The following is a 17,774-nucleotide window of genomic DNA, read 5'->3' as shown; positions in this document are numbered from 1 at the left end:
TGTGTGTGTTATGCAAGAGCACTGTGGTGTAATTTTTTGTGTTGGTGTGGGGATGATCTATGACATCATGGGGGTTGTGCTTTAATACCACACTTCTGCTACCCTACCTTTCAATTGGCAAAAAATGTTGGTGGTGCTTCCCGACACAATCACGAAACCACTGGTCTGCTTTACAGCAACCAGTGGCAGACCTACATTTTTGGGGCCCTGAAGCTTGAACTGTTATGGGGGCCCCTTCACAACCAGCAGCAAGGTTTGGGTAATCACTGTTATCTTATTCAATGCTATGTTTAAAATTTACACATTACATTGATGATCTAAACCAGAGGTGGTTAACTTGTGACCTTCCAGATGTTGCTGGCCTCCAATTCCTATAAGCTGCAGGCCTTATGGCAAATAGTTAGGGACGATGGGAGTTGCCACAGCTTAGCTTTGTTGTTGTTTAGTCGTTTAGTCGTGTCCGACTCTTCGTGACCCCACGGACCATAGCACGCCAGGCACTCCTGTCTTGCACTGCCTCCCGCAGTTTGGTCAAACTCATGTTCGTAGCTTCGAGAACACAGCTTAGCTACCCCGATCTAAATTCAAAGCTTGATTGCAAACTAAGGAAAACTATTAAGGTTGCAGCCATAGGGGAGGGGAAAGTCAGTCTATTGCAGGAGGCCTTCAAAGCTCAGAGGTGTTCTCATCATGTGTTGCATGTCCCAAAGGTCCCATGTCCCATGGGTTGCATGTCCCAAAGGTGAGAATGAATATAAATAGCCTGAAAACCCAAAAAATACTTTTGGCATACCCCAAAGCAATGCTATATGGAATTTTTGCCATTTGATTTTGTTTTGTTTATCTGCTGAGTCTTTCTCACTCGTCGTTGAGGGGTGGGGATCCTGTATGTTAGCAAAGAAGAACTTCAAAGAGCATTTCCAGATTGCTGGTGTATTTTCCAAATGTAAGTCATGATGATACCCCTAAGCAACATTATGATCCTGATCAAGATTGGGGTACCATTACCAGCACTATGCATCGGGCCAACACACCTCCTGCTGAAGAAAATTGGAGTTTTCTCTCGCCCACCACCCTGCAAATTGCTGGCATGCAGGGGTGGAGTCATCAAAATCAGGAAATAGCAGGGCAAAAAGGTTGAAGCTCCCTTGTGTCTCATGCTAATGGGGTCTCAGTATGGATCGGCTTTTGTGTTGGGGAAAAGCTATTTTGCGCTATTTTGCCTAGTTTGGCCCAAAGTTCCTTCAAATCTTATTTAAAGAGGTACTTGGCTGCTGGTTGGCTGAACTAAATACTCTGCCTAACTCTAACCCTTTGCTGGTAGTTGGAGGTAATCAGTTGTTTTCTCAAGAGCTGTTAATGAATGGAGATGTGTTTCTGAACAGGCAACATACCTGCAGAGCTATGTCTGTGTGAAGAGCTCTGCCTTTGTTTCAGCTGGAGCTGGCTAAAACTGAGGCATCTCTGGGATGCAGCTGTTGCTTTTGGGAGTCAAATGCAGGTTAAGTGTTTGCACCATCGGCCTTTAGGCGTCTTTCTCCCAAAGTGCTCTGCTTGTATATTTGTATTTGTATTATTATTAATTAAATTTGTATACAGTGGTACCTCTACTTACGAATTTAATGCGTTCCGAACACACATTCGTAAGTCAAAAAAAAAATTGTAAGTCGAATCCCATAGGAATGCATTGGGAGAAAAAATTCGTAATTAGAAGCAACCCTATCAAAAAATTTGTAAGTAGAAAAAATCCTATCTAAACCGCATCCAAGATGGCGGACGGAGCTCCATTCGTAAGTAGAAACATTTGTAAGTAGAGTTATTTGTAAGTAGAGGTACCACTGTACTGTCCTATACTCGTAGATCTCAGGGTTGTTCACAACATAAAATCACAATATAAAAAACACAAAATAAGAACAAAAACAAACCGATAACCCCCCCTTCCACAACACATTCAATGGGGCATTGGATGTCAATCAGCCAAAGGCCTGGTTAAAGAGGAACGTTTTTGCCTGATGCCTAAAGGTGTATATTGAAAGTGTCAGCTGAACCTCCCTGGGGAGATAATTCCACAAGTAGGGAATCACTGCGAGGGAAAAAGCCTGTTCTCATGTTGCCATCCTCCAGAATTCTCATGGAGGAGGCACGTGAAGAAGAGCCTCAGACTCTGGGTAGGTAGACTCTGGGTAGGAGAGACAGTCCTTAAGTATTGCGGTCCTGAGCAAATATCATGAAGACACTGTAAGTCTGCAGAGCTCTCACACTCAAGGAAACGAATCTTTTGTCATGTTTCCACTGGACTTCCCAGTGCTATGGGAAGCAGGGAACGATTTAATGGCATTTTCACTGCAAGCAGATTGAAGCTCTTTGTTGTTAAAAAGAACCTTTTGGTTAAAGGAAATTTGCTTCTTAAGCCTTGCTGATGGAAGAATAAATGAGCCTTTCATTTGCTAACACTTTCACTGCATTTTCGCTGATGCATCACAGTTCATGAATTCTTTGTCCATCCACAGGTTGGCCAGATGCCAAGCTTATGCAAACAGTTGTAGCAGCAACTTCAATCTGCAATTTGCCATCTGAGTGATACAGACTTATATTAGTCTCTTCAAACCTGTCTTTCCTTATGAGCTCATATCTGTGGCTTCTGACAGATCTGAAAGTGGCCATCTGCCAGCTGCACAACTATGCTAGGAAAAATGATGTATTTTAAAGTCAAAGTGGCAAAAAAAAACCTGAAATTCCATGTGCAGCCATAGAAAAACAAAATATTTTGGAGGAGCTGGCCAAGGTGAAAAACTGAAACCAATGTTACAGAACAGGTGGATTCTGTGCCCACCTTAATTCAGAATCTAAGACTTCAACCAAATTTTTTTTTGTTTTTTTAAGGTGATAAATGCAGACAGAGTTTTCTATCACATAATAAGAAACACCCTATTCAGAGTTTGGTAAAAATATAGTAGATTGATGGAACCTAAAAAACCCTGATGGATATCGCCAATAGAGGCAAAGGCCATCAAAAAGAAGAACATGAAAGGAACCTGGCTAACATATAACTCATTATTGATAGAAGAGGAAGGCCAACTCAAACTCAGAAAATATGAGGAAATCAAAGACCAGCTCTCCGGTTGGCTGGAATACCATCAAATTCATGAGACGTATAAACAGGACAGAAGGAATGGATTTGACAATGAGCCCTCGAAATTTGAAAAGGAACTATTAAATAATAAAGTTAAAGACAATATCAAGAATGTACCGACTCCTCCTCGACTGGAAAGTCAGGGAGGAGGCGGTCAAGGTAGTTATGATCAGATGGGCTCAAGATATTGGGCACCCCATAATGTTGGCAGAATGGGAATACCTCTGGAAAACATCCATGAACTTTATGGCGTGTTATAATATTAAAGAGAATATATTGAAGATGCAGTACAGATGGTACCTTACCCCAACAAGGCTTTCCAAGATTTATAAAAACATAGCGAGAAATTGTTGGAGGTGTGGGAAAAGTAACAAAGACATGTACCACATGTGGTGGACGTGCAGAAAGATAAGAGAATTCTGGGGTCTTGTCTATGATGAATTGGGAAAAAACTTTGGAACAACTTTTTTTAAAAGGCCAGAAGCATTCCTGTTAAGCATCATTGCTTAAGGATATCCCCCCAAAAAAAACTTAAGAGAAATATTCCTATATGCTATGGCAGCAGCCTGAATACTAGTAGTAGCAAAGAACTGGAAAGGGGAAAATGCTCCGACTATAATGGATTGGCAGAATAAGTTACAAGAATTTGCCGAAATGGAGCAACTGACCAATAAGCTAGGGGTAAATCAAGACAAGAATTTGTACAAAATTGGGATAAATACAAGAGATATGTACAAAAATATACTAGTGGTTTTTCCTCTATGGCAGCATTGGATAAAGAAAGATATGAGATATAAGATTAATGGTACAACCTGCTGTAAGAATGTATTAGAAAATACATAGAGAGCAGGAAATTATGGTAGGTACATTCACTATCGGAAGAAAGCCATACAACGGGAATTGACAGGAAGTCCAAAGCTTTTATGTCATTTTTTGTTAATATCTTTGGTTAATACTCTTTGTTAATAATCATACACAGCCTCCGCCCAGCATACCTGAAAGAGTGTCTCCACCCCCATCGTTCTGCCTGGACACTGAAGTCCAGCGCCAAGGGCCTTCTGGCGATTCCCTCGCTGCGAGAAACAAAGCTACAGGGAACCAGGCAGAGGGCCTTCTCGGTAGTGTCACCCGCCCTGTGGAACGCCCTCCCATCAGATGTCAAAGAGATAAATAACTACCTGAAATTTAGAAGACATCTGAAGGCAGCCCTGTTTAGGGAAATTTTTAATGTGTGACATTTTAATGTATTTTAAATCTTCGTTGGAAGCCGCCCAGAGTGGCTGGGGAAAACCAGCCAGAAGGGCAGGGTACAAATAATGAATTATTATTATATATAAAAATAATAAAAAATATAACTGAAGTTTAAGGTTTATGAATATGTAAGAAAAGATAAGTATATGTTTTGGTTTCTTTTGATCCTACCCCCCCTTTTCTTTCCCTTTTTTATGTATATGAATGAAATTTCAATTTATTGTATGAGATGTCCGATATATATGTAATGTATTGCAAGACTATTAATAAAGGGGGGGGAGAGTTTTCTATTCATGTATTGTTTTGAGATTTTATACGAGTATTTTTCCTCTTTTGAGTCATCAAGGAATCATGGCCTATAGATGTAGACCGTTCTGCTGCTGGATCATGGGCTACTGGCATGGTTCAATGGTTCAATGGCTACTGGCAGCAATGGCTATGCTCTGCCTCCTCACTTGGAGCATCTAAAGTTGCAAGCCTATGTGCACTTAATATTATCTTACTGTGAAACTTACTGCATTATTTCAGTGGGAAATGCTTATAGTTGTGTGGTAAGAGAGTCAAACCAGAAGGTGTTAGCAGTTTTTATTTGGCAAAAGATTCAAAGATGGTCAAAGTTAGCTTGAATCAAAAGAAAAAATGGTCCTCCTCATTCTAGCTCTTACTAAGGCTAAGGCTGTAATCGTATATGCTTACCTAGGAGTAGAGTTTGGGGGAGAAATTCAGTTCAATTCATGCACAAATGCAAACACAGCCATCCTTTGAAATTCACACTTCTCCAAATTTTGCAATGCAGTTCTCCAGCCAAATAATGTATACATAAATGCATATACTAGGCTAAAGTGTGCATGTTAATGCATATGTTAGCAAAAATAACATGTAGAAAAGCATTATATTGGGGGTGGCTTTTTTAAAAGTGTTCATTATGCAAAATTGCATAAAGCTGTGTATACTGGAAGAAATTTGCTAGTGAATATTCATGATTAGTTTATTTTTAAAAAAACGCAGTGATGTGAAAATACGGACAACTGAACTGAAGATTCAGAGAAGCCAAGAGAAACCAAAGTTGACAGGCTTCCCCATCTCTACCTGGGTGTGAACTCAATTGAACTCTACAGAACTCTTACTTCTGAGTAGGTATGCATGGAATGTGGTTAATAAACCATTTAAGAATAAATGGATAAATATTATCATGATGCTACTCACTTTAAAGCTTTAGGACAGCCACTATCTATCACAGCATCTAAGACATTCATTCTGTGAGCTTTTTACAAAGAAAAAGAGGAAGATTCCAGTGAAGCCTTTTGCAGTATTTTCTGTACTGCAAGACAGAGTTGCTTAGTAAAACCTGCCAATTTAATTATGAAAATTCAGGGCTGCTTATTTGGTGATGATGTTGTGTTGTTTAGTCGTTTAGTCGTGTCCGACTCTTCGTGACCCCATGGACCATAGCACGCCAGGCACTCCTGTCTTGCACTGCCTCCCGCAGTTTGGTCAAACTCATGTTCGTAGCTTTGAGAACACTGTCCAACCATCTTGTCCTCTGTCGTCCCCTTCTCCTAGTGCCCTCAATCTTTCCCAACATCAGGGTCTTTTCCAAGGATTCTTCTCTTCTCATGAGGTGGCCAAAGTATTGGAGCCTCAGCTTCACGATCTGTCCTTCCAGGGAGCACTCAGGACTGATTTTCTTAAGAATGGATAGGTTTGATCTTCTAGCAGTCCATGGGACTCTCAAGAGTCTCCTCCAGCACCATAATTCAAAAGCATCAATTCTTCGGCGATCAGCCTTCTTTATGGTCCAGCTCTCACTTCCATACATCACTACTGGGAAAACCATAGCTTTAACTATACGGACCTTTGTCGGCAAGGTGATGTCTCTGCTTTTTAAGATGCTGTCTAGGTTTGTAATTGCTTTTCTCCCAAGAAGCAGGCGTCTTTTAATTTCGTGACTGCTGTCACCATCTGCAGTGATCAAGGAGCCCAAGAAAGTAAAATCTCTCACTGCCTCCATTTCTTCCCCTTCTATTTGCCAGGAGGTGATGGGACCAGTGGCCATGATCTTGGTTTTTTTGATGTTGAGCTTCAGACCATATTTTGCGCTCTCCTCTTTCACCCTCATTAAAAGGTTCTTTAATTCTTCCTCGCTTTGGTGATGATATAATACTATTTATCTCATTCTTTTCAAGTACGTACAATAGAAAGACTATAACCTTTAGAAAGCACAGGCTTTTCAAAGTACATGCAGGACCTCTTACCTTACCTACTTAAGACTCCACCTAGTGTTGCTTAAAAATAATTCACAGAAAGGATGAAGGAAAGGAAACTTGAAAGCACTAGTGGGCTGGAGCATTACAGCTATTCACTGGCTCTCTCTGACGTAGGGAGAAACTTTCCATCAACACAACTGCTGTATATTATATTAAATATCCATGGCAACACTTTAAAATACAACTCTATAAAACTGTACCTTTATCCATTTCACATTATAGAGATCACATACTGTAAATATTTTGCCTTCAATGCATCTGTGTGCAGTATGATGGATCTTCGTCAAATTACAATGGAAGCAGCAGATAGTGGAGGAAGTATTTATCAAAAGAGATGTTCCCATTCAAAGACAATAGTAGCTGTTGTTATAGTATAGTGCTGTGGAGGGGGCACTTGAGGAGTGCAAGATGCAGGGCATAATGTTCTAGGAGAAAGGTGGTCTTCTGGCTGTTGAAATCAGAGACACATGTCAAATAAGCTGAGGTCTTGAAGTCATCCAAATTTCTATACTAATCATGGAAGCGCCAAAGAAGCAAGGACTGAGATGGTACTCTTCCCTTGCTTCTGACTGTGGGAGGGCATCTAAGATGCCTTCTTCTGGTTATTGACTAGTTTTCTGTGAGAGACCTAAAGCAAGTTTAGAAGGAAACCAATTTTTTAAAATCACAAACACAATCATGGTACAGTATAATAGACTTATAAGGCTACAATATTCAAAAGGTTATCGGATACACCTCCCTCACATCCTTAGTCCCAGTTCTCTTCCTCTAGTTCAAGGAAACATGGACATGAAGGACACCAGGGGGTTAGCAGACTTAGTGGCATCTGACCCTGTGCTCTTCCCTAGATCCCTGATCAGCTCAGATAACAAGAGAGAGAGCTTGGAGTGACTCAGGAGTTAACTCACATGCTACCTGACACTTTATTACAGTGATCCATTAGATCCCAAGAGTAAAGCAAAGGTCATCAGATAAATTTTCACTCAAGTGAGGTCTACTTGCTTCATACAAAATTTATTTATTTAGATACCAACTTTCAAGACTACACAGCTATCCCAATGTCTTTCACATCATTGGGTGGGTGGGACAATATGAAATCACCATTGCACAATAAAATCAGTACCATAAGCCAAGGGAAGACTGCACAGTGCAGGTGCAGCAGCATAACAACCTGACGCTCCAAACACTGTGTGCACACCATGCAGATCTACCTGGCACATCACTGCTCTCCTTCTCAGATACGTGGCACCATTTGAAGCTGTCCCACCCTGCCAACCACTATTGTACAGCTAGAATCCTGTCAGGAAGAATGCCCTCTTGTGTGTTGACATATATTGCACCCTAGGCAAATCCAGCACCACTAAGAGGGTGTGTCACCACCCCCAATCACAAACTCTGGGCAGGTTACCTGTGGGAACATGTAGACTATCTAGGTCCTAAGCTATGTAGGGCTTTATAAGAATAAATGAATGAATGTTTATTATTACGGCAAACAGCTACGGTAGCATACTAGGCTTTATATGTTAATATAAGCATCTTGACCTTAGCCTGGTAGTGTATAGCTGGCAATTGCAGCTCCTTCAGTGCCATTGTTACGTATTTTTTTGTGAGCTGCCCGACCGAACAGCCTTGCTGCTGCATTCTGCACTGGCTGAAGCTTCCAAACCAAACCTAACAGCATCTCCACAGAGCGTGCGGCAATAATCCAGCTACAGAAAATTAAAGTTTGGTTATTAATGCTAACATTTAATCTATTCATCAGTGCTCTTTACTTAAAATGATCTCTGAAAGAGTGATAATGCAAAAGTTGTCCCCATGAAAATAAAGCAGACATAATTAATAAAATAGCTGAAGCATACATCAGGCATTAAAATAAAAATAGAACTTTATACGGTGGTAATGTAACATACAGTACCTATGACTCATTTCTAACTATAGATCAATTTTCAATACAGGAGGGGAGGCAGGCAATTTGAACCAAGCAAGCATTGACATGTTTTCCTAGCCTTTAAAAATGTTAATCTAAGATTTCAGTGCTTGTTCCTCTTCTGTGGCAACCAACACCCTGACTTTAGGCACTTCATGGGGTAATATTGCTAATTCCCACGCACCCAACACAGGGTATTTTTAGGCACGCATTAAAGCTCTCCAGCTGGGAATCAAAACCACAACATGGTATCTCACTCGAGGTATTATTTCTAACCACTGCCATTCAGATGGCACTTAAGTCACACATCCTTAGTTATACTGTATTTGCCAAATGCTAGGCTATGAGACTTTTCCCTTGAAGGATAGCATGATAGGTTCAGCAGTAACAAGCTCTAAATGTGCATTTGTTTCTTTTCCTCAGTATGTAGCAGCTCCTTTGTTGGTTTCAACAGATACCGGTAGTTAAAATGATATATATTATTTAACTAGCACATGAAGAGTGGTGTGAAAGAACTTGCAGGTTCTTATATCAGTCTAAGTGGTATAAATGCCATCTTTCCTTTCTTTGAACATTTTTCTAAATAACAAATGGATGGTTCTTCTTTTGCTTTAATCACAGTCTTGTACCAAGAACTGCCTGCTCTATTGTTTCAAACTCCATATGGATCCACAGATTTAATGCTGCTGCTGCTGACCATTGACTTCATAGGGTCTCAACCTCCAATTTCGATTATTAACCTCTAGAGTTCTTAATGTTCAGGAGTTCAGGAATATCTGATGCACACTAAGACCGCAATCCTCAACACACTTACTAGGAAGTAACCAGCAGTGCTTCATATTTGTATAGCACTTTCAAATGTTCAAAGCACTTCCCAGACATTATCTAAGGCCTCATCCGCACTTACCCTTTGCTTTCTCAACACAGGTATGTGCTTTAAAGTGCCATGTCCAAATGCTTTTCTTTTTTTCTCTTCCTCCCCACGGTGCCATCCCTATGAAAACACACTCTTTAATGCTGAATTGGAAGAAACGGCAATTCAGGTTTTCTGCAAATTGCGAATTTTTGCAAATTTGGGTTTTCTGCAAATTGCCATTAGCATTCAGTAGCAAAGAGCAGGCTTTTGCAGGAAAAGTGCCAAGGCAAAAAAGAGACCTTAGACAGGGTGCTTTAAAGCACGGAACTGTTCCTAGAAATGCTGTGGAAAAGGAAGTGTGGATAAGCCCCTAATTATGATCCTCACAACTCTTCTGTAAAGTAAGCCAGCACATCTTCTCTGAGGTAAGCTGAGCTGAAAGAGGTAGGCTTGCCTAAAGATACCTTGCAGCAGACAGGAGATTCAAACCAGCGACTCCCTGATTCATACTTCAGTCGCTTAGCCCCCTACACTACCAGGGAGGTTTACCTGGTGCCAAGTTGAACATCTTTTTGCAGGGGCAGACTTTAGTTTTTCAAATTTCAGCAGCACCCTGCACGAGGCCAAAATTCAACTCCTCTTGTCTTCCATTCTGCTCAATTCACTGTCATGTTTTGCAACACCCCGTGGTACCCCCTAGGCTCAGCGCCCAGTGCAGTGGAACTGGTTGTGCTGCCCCAAATTCACCTCTGCTTTTTGGCTCCAGTGGAAGACCTTTTAATTTCCCTGGCCTGTGGTGTGTGTGTGTGTGTGTGTGTGTGTGTGTGTGTGTGTGTGTTAATGGTTTGTCTTTTCTGATGTTTAGCTGTTCCTGCTGCACTGATTTCCTGTTTTATTATATTGAATTTTGAATAGACTGCTGGTGTTGTTTGTAAAATGTTTAAAACTTTCTGTAAATTGCTTTACAGAGAAACACTGATAAAGCAGTTGGCGGCATGCCCACCCCAAAACTTTTGCAGGCACAGACATTTGGACATGGCACTCTAAAGCAAGTGGGATCATATATAACTGCTCTGATACTATCATGAGCACTTGAAGGTGTCCTGTTACTATTTTGTAGAAGAGTTTCAAGAGCATACTAGAACTTCAGGTTTGCGCTAAACATTTAAAAAAGAATCAGACTTTTTGCCGTTGGAAAGTGATAGGGAAACACATTGAAAAATGTGGGATGGACAAATGATTATAAGGAAGATGTATAAACAAACACCTTGCAAGTGATTAATGTAAGGTGAATGCTCACAGTCATAAAGTTGCCAAGCAAACAAATCAAAATAAATGCTCAGTAAAGGCCAGATGGAATCTATGTAAACTTTGTGAAAACAAATCAAGATGAAGCCTCAATGAACAGGTCATCTGAAGAAGCCCTTGGAAGAGGGGAGCATATACCAGTAATAATTCTGCAGGCCAGGGTATACAAATGGTAGCCATGTCATCAAGCTGATCAGGGATGGGAGAGGAGGGCAGGGAGGAAAACATCAACAGTGTTAGTTTTGAAGGTGTCTGCTTTTCTGACCCCAATTTTTACTTGTACTCAACACATTTAGGTGTTTTTTACATAACTAATTTCATATGAAAACCAGTAATGTACAAGGAAAAGGTCTTCTAAAGGGCGTGCATGAGATAGAGAACATATTTTCTAGCTATTCCAGACACCTGTTGTGAGAGGCAAATCCATGTCAGGCTTCCCATATATTGACAAGGAGGAAAGAGAAGGTTTGCCCCCCTGATGAAGCTTGATTTGTGAAAACTGTTGTCAAATAATACTCTTCCTGGAACTGATTCAAAGCATGACCAAATACTCTGTATAACATGTGCTTGAAACATTAGGACATGAGCTCAGATACCTTGCATAGCTAAACCCTGACATAATGGGGGACTTATGCTAGCTGCGTGTGTGTGCATATGTGTATACTGTATACAAGTACAGCCGTACCTTGGTTTTCAAACAGCTTAGTTCTTGAATGTTTTGGCTCCCAAATGCCGCAAACCCGGAAGTGAGTGTTCCGGTTTGTGAACTATTTTTGGAAGCCAAACATCCAACGGGGCTTTTGCGGCTTCCAACTGGCTGCAGGAGCTTCCTGCAGCCAATCAGAGGCCACGCTTTGGTTTTCGAATGTTTTGGAAGTCGAACGGACTTCCGGAACAGATTCCACTCGACTTCCAAGGTACGACTGTAGAGTCAAGGAAGCTATTACAGGTAAGAAGTCTTCCTTGGGAAAACTGATGTCTTGTCCAAATAAAAGACACAAGCTTTGGTGAAAGAAATGCAAGCAGCTAATAAGAGATGCAAACAAACAATTCAAGGAGCACAAGGCTGAAAACCTAAAGACCAACACAAGAAATTCTTTAAATGCATTAGAAGCCAAAGATCAGGTATGGGGAAATGAGACACAGGTATTGAGAGTGAGGAACAGAGGGAAGCATGTGACAGTGAGGGATTAAGAGACAGAGGAAGATGTGGGTAAAGTATTTTCCCATTTCCCTTTTCTCCCTTCCTCCACCAAGCCTTCCCCAACTTCAATTTTTGCTGTCCCTGCTCATCTCCTAAATTTAAAAGATAGTTACATACCAGCAATAAGTATTACTTGTAACAATTCCCTAGGAAGATAGTTTTCACTATTGTGGTATTATGTTTATTCCCACCCCACCATTCTCGACTGGCTGACTGATTGAGGACAATACCTGTCAGAAAGTGAAATATGGCATTTTGATCTTCATATGTAATGCCTTTGTACTGTATACTTAGTGTTGTTGCATAAATAAACCACTTTATTCTTGAGAAAAACTATCAGGGGAGAGAAGAAAGATTTGATGCTCTATTTATAGAACAAAACTGGGATGACAGATTGGATTCCAACATTCAGCTTAATCTGTAAAATTTTAACAACCAGGATAAAAAAATGTTCAGACTGAGAGCAACATGATTGCATTTGACATACACGATACAAAATGGTTCAACTACACTACTTATTTGAAACTCATACTCAGATGCTGGCAAGATCTAAGCGTTCCATTTCACAAGACTAAACATCGGCCACCTAAAATGTTATTACACATACAACCTCTAAACTCTGTATGAATAGAAATGGCATGATCACTTGACAGGTGACTTTGAAAGAAGTTGAAAGAATCACTGACCAATTTTGCATTATAATCTTAAATTACAAAGCATACCATCCTAGACATGCTTATTGAGAGTAAGCACAATTGACGTGTACTTCCATGTAAACGTACACTGGGTTGCTGTTAAAGCATGATTCTTAAAAGTTCTTCTTAGGCTGTAATCCCAAACACACTTACGATTAAGGAGCATGCCCTGTTGATTTACTTTGAAATTTAAAAAAGCCTCTGATTACACTTCTCAATACTTCTAGATGCACATGAAAAAACAATGCAATTCCGATCACCAATTGAAAATTTTGGAACAAAATAAAAAAAATCCTTCCAGTAGCACCTTAGAGACCAACTAAGTTTGTCATTGGTATGAGCTTTCATGTGCATGCACACTTCTTCGACTACGGCAGACCAACCTGTAACTGAACATTTTGGAGTTTCCTGTAGAATCAAGCAGCTAGTGTATGACTGCCCCTTGATGGCAAGAATGGGAAGAGGAATAGCATCCCGTTACGTAAACTGCCATTCATATACTTGCATTTCTGTGTAATAACACTGTTTTTAAAATATGCAAGTATAATCTATCCCTATACATAATTATTTAAGAAAATGCAAAAGTTAATTAGCTGACAAGATCTACCTGTTTTATACATGTAAGTAATTTGGATGCTGATGTTCTTGTTGTAGAATAGAAACCAACACATATACCTGTGGCAAATGTAATCCAGATTCTTTTTTTAAAATTGAAAATAGCCATTTTGCTTATCCAGATTCCTCCCCCCCCCACACCCCCAGAAAACAGAATGTAAAATGTTGATTCCCTCACTATTTCTATTGGCTGCTACAGTTTTATCTTCCTGGCTGCTGCTTCCCCAACCCCAACTGATACACAAGTCTAGCTGCTATCCATTAGAAAGTTCTGAATGGACTCAAATGTGATATTGCTGTTCATCTAACAAAAGTATAGAACATGTCTCTAGGATCTGCCTCCATACCAGAGATTACAATGAAAAGTGGTGATTGTAGGGATTTTTTAAATAGGAAACTGGGTGGTGGGATGAAGTGGGGGGTGGGGGTGGAGAATCCCAGAAATAAATTAGTCTGGTAAGCTCAGTGTCTCTTCTGGACAAATTGGTGGAAAGTTTATTAAAGATCAAATTATCAGGAATATAGGATAAATCCTGCTGAATGAGCACCAACATGACTTCAGCAGCACCAAGTCTTGTATCATCAATCCTTTAGAGTTATTAGAGAGTGTCAACAAACACATAAAAGGAGTAATCAGGTATACATTGTGTACTTGAAACTTTAAACTAGGAGTGGGGAACCTGTGGCTTCTGTGAGAATATTTAACACACCAGGCCATTTTCCCCAAACCATGCCCATCCACCCATCAGATAACATCACTGATGACGTCAGCTGATGGAAAGATAGGGTTTAATTCTGCCCTGGTTGTACCACCTCAGTCCCAGGAGGGAACAGGATCTGGCAGCAGATCTGGTAGAATTTACCGTAATCTCTGCTAACCACCTGATGAGTGGAGATTACAGTCCTTTGCATTCTCCTTTAAGTGAGCAGGATGGTGGCAGGGAAATGGGAGACCAACATTGCCACTACCCAAGGCTTGCGAAACCCTTTGCATGTTTGCCCCCTCCCATTTAAAGATTGGAGCACAAGGGATTTTGACAGGAGCGTGGTCACACCCTTCTTTCAAATTTGGCACATGAGGCAGATAAGTGGAGCCAAAAAGGTTCTGCATCCCTGCTTTAAACCAACCAATTTCTCTGTGCCATGCATAATTTTAGATTTGTAATGCTAGTATTTTATAAGGTTCTTATGATATTGACTTAATTTATCTTAATTTCTGTAATGCTTGATTAAGTTCTATTAAGTAAAGGAAATATATTTGCTATGTGCCTGGAGATTTGTCCTTGAACACTACATTTACACTGTGGTGACAGTAAGGGGGACTAACTCTCCCTCTTTATTGTGGCAGAGGGAGCTGAGATGAAAAACTTAGTGTCTGCTACATAGAAATCAGGCTTAGATTTTTCCCTTGGAGCATTTCTGGATTTTGAGCAAGTACTGTGGACACCATCCCCTCTAGTAATTTCTCTCCTCCCTCCAACCAGATCAGTTCTTCATCCTAAGAGACATAGACAATCACCCATGCACCCATTTCACTTATCCAAGGGATCAGCGTAAATGTCAAATCCAATAGAGCGGTGTCTCTAAAAGCTCACAGAACGAATATCACTCTTCCACCTTTCTCCTTCAGCACTATGTACTTTTCAGGGGAGAAAAAGGTAACCATCCATATACCCTCATGACCAAGGCGGCCAGTGAGGGGGGGAAGGGATTAAGACACTGTGGACACCAGGGGTCACAATGGCACTATTACATAGCTGCCAAGTTATCCCCTTTTTAAAGGGATTTTCCCTTATGCTGAATAGGCTTCCTCGCGAGAAAAGGGAAAACTTGGCAGCTATGCTATTATGATGGGCCTTGTATTAATCAGAGTAGGAATGGCAGATTTGAAGCCCAGGGGCTGGATGCAGCCCTCAAGGCTTTGGGACTTTTTCCAGGCCATATTCTCTTCTCTGCACCTCACCAGCCCAGCTTTACTGGGCTGGAATATGTCCTTGAACACTGATAATGCTTCTTGTTTGCCGGGGTGGGAGATAGAGATGCTGTTAGCATGTGTATAGAAACTAAGCTAAAATTCATGTTTATTGCTCTGCCCACTCTGGCCTTGCTAAGCTCTGGTGCAGGGGTCCCCAAACTAAGGCCCGGGGGCCGGATGCGGCCCAATTGCCTTCTAAATCCAGCCCGCGGACGGTCCGGGAATCAGCGTGTTTTTACATGAGTAGAATGTGTCCTTTTATTTAAAATGCATCTCTGGGTTATTTGTGGGGCATAGGAATTCATTCATATTTTTCCCCCAAAATATAGTCCGGCCCCCGGACTACAAGGTCTGAGGGACAGTGGACCGGCCCCCTGCTGAAAATGTTTGCTGACCCCTGCTCTGTTGTTTGGCCTCCAGAAGATTGCTTAGAATGAAATACAGGCTGAAGAGGGTTCCCCACTGTTGTTGGCATCTGTCTGTCTGCAGAGACAGCAGTGCACCTCCGGGGGTGAAGTCATACTGCCGTGTTAGTTAGGGGAGGGGTAGTACCTCTGGTGAGTGACACTTCCTGCTTCTTCTGGGGTAGTCTGTCCACCTTTGGTCCCCACCCCACCCAAGTTTTAAATCATTAAAAAAAACCCAATTCCTGTCCCACTGATATTCTGTTCTAGAATGACACAATGCATGTTCACAGGAGCATTCATTTGACCTTACTCCCTAGTTAAGCTTATTTTGAACTTAGGGACATTATGTGCAAATACGTGTGATAGCACCGCAACACTGTTTTAAAGCCATGAAACTCACCAGATGACATTGGGCCAGTCTGTATACCTCAGCCTCAAAGGGTTGTTGTGAGGATAAAACTGGGAAAGAACCATACATGCTTCTGGATGAAAATGTAAAAAAAGAGAGCAAATAATAATAATAATAAAAACCACTGCCTTGGGGACAGAATCTCTGAAAAGTAACAGGGACTTTTTACCCTTTTCTGGCACCTATCATTTCTCTTAGTTCCTACAATTTTGGTCCCACAACTTCTACTCTCTGAAATGTGAAAGGGATGGGGATTTCTTTCACCAAAGTATTATTTACTAATATTTTCCAAAAAAAGAAGCTGCTTACAACAGTTTATTTTAGACATTTATATATAACCATAAATAAATAAATTAGGGGCGCCACAGAACAGCCTATTTATGGTTCTTATTCACCATCATAATTAGAATAATTTTGAATTATGGTGCTGGAGGAGACTCTTGAGAGTCCCATGGACTGAAAGAAGATCAAACCTATCAATTCTGAAGGAAATCAGCCCTGAGTGCTCCCTGGAAGGACAGATCGTGAAGCTGAGGCTCCAATACTTTGGCCACATCATGAGAAGAGAAGACTCCATGGAAAAGACCCTGATGTTGGGAAAGATTGAGGGCACAAGGAGAAGGGGACGACAGAGGACGAGATGGTTGGACAGTGTTCTCGAAGCTACGAACATGAGTTTGACCAAACTACGGGAGGCAGTGCAAGACAGGAGTGCCTGGCGTGCTCTGGTCCATGGGGTCACGAAGAGTCGGACACGACTAAACGACTAAACAACAACAACAACAACAACAAATTAGAATAACATTTTTAAAAAAACGTTTCATGTCCTGAGGGACCATCCGCACCCCTCCTTCGCACAAGGAGGGGGGCTGGGGGGAAAAAACGTCCAGCCGCAGTAACCCAACCAGCATTTAGAGAATCCCTCTAAGTCTGCGTAGAGAGCGCGGCGGGCTCTTAAGCGGGTGGAGGAGGGATGGCGGGGGGAGAGTGGGCACTGCAGCTTCCCTTGACGCTACGGAGTTTTCGTAGCAGCGTGGCCAACCCCTCCCTCCCACTCACCCAGCGCGGCGTTTTCCTATATAATAACATGCCGCCCACTAAAACAACATGGCGGCCAGGCTCTCTGGCCCCGGGCTGTAGGCGGCGCAGCGGCTCTGCGGGGTTTTGTGGCGAAGAAGCCTTGGCGGGGGGAAACCTCCGCCTGTGTTGCATCACAACTCCCGTTTGCGGTTCCTCCCTCGCCAACTGAAGGGAAGTGTGTGTGGGGAGAGAAAGAAAACAACGAGCGGGGGTGTCCGCCGCGCCTCAGGCTTCCGCCACGTCTCGCGGGCCCCCGCTCCTTTTTCCTTTTTCTTTTTTGTTTCTTCCGCGCCGGCTCCTTCCACCGCCGCCTCTGCTGTTTCCGGGGGCGGCCTAGAGAGGTCGCCGTTGCTCTGAGAGCGGCTGGCACAGGAGCCGAGTGAGGAGAGACCGAGCCGAGAGAGGAAGCCGGCGGCTAGAGGGCGGGAGCGGGGTGGCGGCGGCAAGAAAGAGGGACGAGGGGCGCAGTGTGAAGAAGAAGCGCCGCTTGCGGGCAGCGAGCAAATTCCTCCTGAGGCGGCGATACGGAGGGAAGCTGAGGGGGGGAGACTGGGGAGAGAGCCATAGCTTTGAGGCGGGCGTCATCGTCGTGGATGTGCCTCTGAGGTAAAAGAGGTTGCCTGAGGTAAAAAAAAAAAAAAGCCGGC

The sequence above is a fragment of the Zootoca vivipara genome, chromosome 5 (assembly GCF_963506605.1).
Source record: "Zootoca vivipara chromosome 5, rZooViv1.1, whole genome shotgun sequence".
NCBI lineage: Eukaryota > Metazoa > Chordata > Lepidosauria > Squamata > Lacertidae > Zootoca > Zootoca vivipara.
This window is presented reverse-complemented; position numbering follows the sequence as displayed.